Source organism: Convolutriloba macropyga, unplaced genomic scaffold (genome assembly GCF_964194025.1).
Source record: "Convolutriloba macropyga unplaced genomic scaffold, txConMacr16.3 SCAFFOLD_3069, whole genome shotgun sequence".
NCBI classification, from domain to species: Eukaryota; Metazoa; Xenacoelomorpha; order Acoela; family Convolutidae; genus Convolutriloba; species Convolutriloba macropyga.
This window is the reverse complement of record NW_027449116.1, coordinates 7,924-10,298: the sequence shown is the minus strand read 5'-3', so window position 1 is coordinate 10,298 and position 2,375 is coordinate 7,924. Positions and strand designations below refer to the sequence as shown.

Genomic DNA, 2,375 nt, shown 5'->3' with positions numbered 1-2,375 from the left:
TAACCCTGAATCGGACGCAGTCAACAGCCGAAGCCGAGACCGCCTTTTGCGTTAGAGAGGTCGGTAAACAAATCTTGCGATTCATACCGAATTAACACATATAGCTGTGCTCCTCTTCGTAAAGCGAGCCAAGTGATCCCCTGTTGAAGGATGTATTTGGACCAATCTAGTAGCATTTGGTTTCCAACAAGCTCTCCCAAGTTAGCTTACTTATTGGGCTTTTCAACCAATTCGGTTGGCTACAAGCATCATCAAAGTACTAGCCACAGTTTGATCGCAAAATTCTACGACTTTCACATGTTGATGTTTCGGCTTGCGCTTAGCCTACTATAAGCAACATAATACTAGTCATATCATAGAGCGTGATCAGCTTGTGACGTTCTCATGATGAAGTTTCACCAAGTTCAAGCTAGCTAGCTAGGTCAAGCTCAAGCTAGCTAGCTAGGTCAAGCTCAAGCTAGCTAGCTCAAGCTCAAGCTAGCTAGCTCAAGCTCAAGCCAGCTAGCTCAAGCTCAAGCTCAAGCTAGCTAGCTAGCTCAAGCACAAGCTTGCTAGCTAGCTCAAGCTCAAGCTAGCTAGCTCAAGCTCAAGCTAGCTAGCTCAAGCTCAAGCTAGCTAGCTCAAGCTCAAGCTCAAGCTAGCTAGCTAGCTCAAGCACAAGCTTGCTAGCTAGCTCAAGCTCAAGCTAGCTAGCTCAAGCTCAAGCTAGCTAGCTCAAGCTCAAGCTAGCTAGCTAGCTCAAGCTCAAGCTCAAGCTAGCTAGCTCAAGCTCAAGCTCAAGCTAGCTAGCTAGCTCAAGCTCAAGCTAGCTAGCTAGCTCAAGCTCAAGCTAGCTAGCTAGCTCAAGCTCAAGCTAGCTAGCTCAAGCTCAAGCTCAAGCTAGCTAGCTAGCTCAAGCTAGCTAGCTAGCTCAAGCTCAAGCTAGCTAGCTAGCTCAAGTTCAAGCTAGCTAGCTAGCTCAAGCTCAAGCTAGCTAGCTAGCTCAAGCTCAAGCTAGCTAGCTCAAGCTCAAGCTAGCTAGCTCAAGCTCAAGCTAGCTAGCTAGCTCAAGCTCAAGCTCAAGCTAGCTAGCTCAAGCTCAAGCTCAAGCTAGCTAGCTAGCTCAAGCTCAAGCTAGCTAGCTAGCTCAAGCTCAAGCTAGCTAGCTAGCTCAAGCTCAAGCTAGCTAGCTAGCTCAAGCTCAAGCTAGCTAGCTCAAGCTCAAGCTAGCTAGCTCAAGCTCAAGCTAGCTAGCTAGCTCAAGTTCAAGCTAGCTAGCTAGCTCAAGCTCAAGCTAGCTAGCTAGCTCAAGCTCAAGCTAGCTAGCTCAAGCTCAAGAACTAGCTAGCTCAAGCTCAAGCTAGCTAGCTAGCTCAAGCTCAAGCTCAAGCTAGCTAGCTCAAGCTCAAGCTCAAGCTAGCTAGCTAGCTCAAGCTCAAGCTAGCTAGCTAGCTCAAGCTCAAGCTAGCTAGCTAGCTCAAGTTCAAGCTAGCTAGCTAGCTCAAGCTCAAGCTAGCTGCTAGCTGCAAGCTCAAGCTAGCTAGCTAGCTCAAGCTCAAGCCAGCTAGCTCAAGCTCAAGCTCAAGCTAGCTAGCTAGCTCAAGCACAAGCTTGCTAGCTAGCTCAAGCTCAAGCTAGCTAGCTCAAGCTCAAGCTAGCTAGCTCAAGCTCAAGCTAGCTAGCTCAAGCTCAAGCTCAAGCTAGCTAGCTAGCTCAAGCACAAGCTTGCTAGCTAGCTCAAGCTCAAGCTAGCTAGCTCAAGCTCAAGCTAGCTAGCTCAAGCTCAAGCTAGCTAGCTAGCTCAAGCTCAAGCTCAAGCTAGCTAGCTCAAGCTCAAGCTCAAGCTAGCTAGCTAGCTCAAGCTCAAGCTAGCTAGCTAGCTCAAGCTCAAGCTAGCTAGCTAGCTCAAGCTCAAGCTAGCTAGCTCAAGCTCAAGCTCAAGCTAGCTAGCTAGCTCAAGCTAGCTAGCTAGCTCAAGCTCAAGCTAGCTAGCTAGCTCAAGTTAGCTAGCTCAAGCTCAAGCTAGCTAGCTAGCTCAAGCTCAAGCTATCTAGCTCAAGCTCAAGCTAGCTAGCTCAAGCTCAAGCTAGCTAGCTAGCTCAAGCTCAAGCTCAAGCTAGCTAGCTCAAGCTCAAGCTCAAGCTAGCTAGCTAGCTCAAGCTCAAGCTAGCTAGCTAGCTCAAGCTCAAGCTAGCTAGCTAGCTCAAGTTCAAGCTAGCTAGCTAGCTCAAGCTCAAGCTAGCTAGCTCAAGCTCAAGCTAGCTAGCTCAAGCTCAAGCCAGCTAGCTCAAGCTCAAGCTCAAGCTAGCTAGCTAGCTCAAGCTCAAGCTCAAGCTCAAGCTAGCTAGCTAGCTCAAGTTCAAGCTAGCTAGCTAGCTCAAGCTCAAGCTAGCTAG

General features: G+C 48.7%; 1 pseudogene; it reads right to left on the bottom strand.

Moving 5' to 3' along the window:
• Positions 1-152, bottom strand: LOC142354796 (5.8S ribosomal RNA; annotated as a pseudogene).
• Between the last annotated feature and the right edge of the window lie 2,223 nt (positions 153-2,375).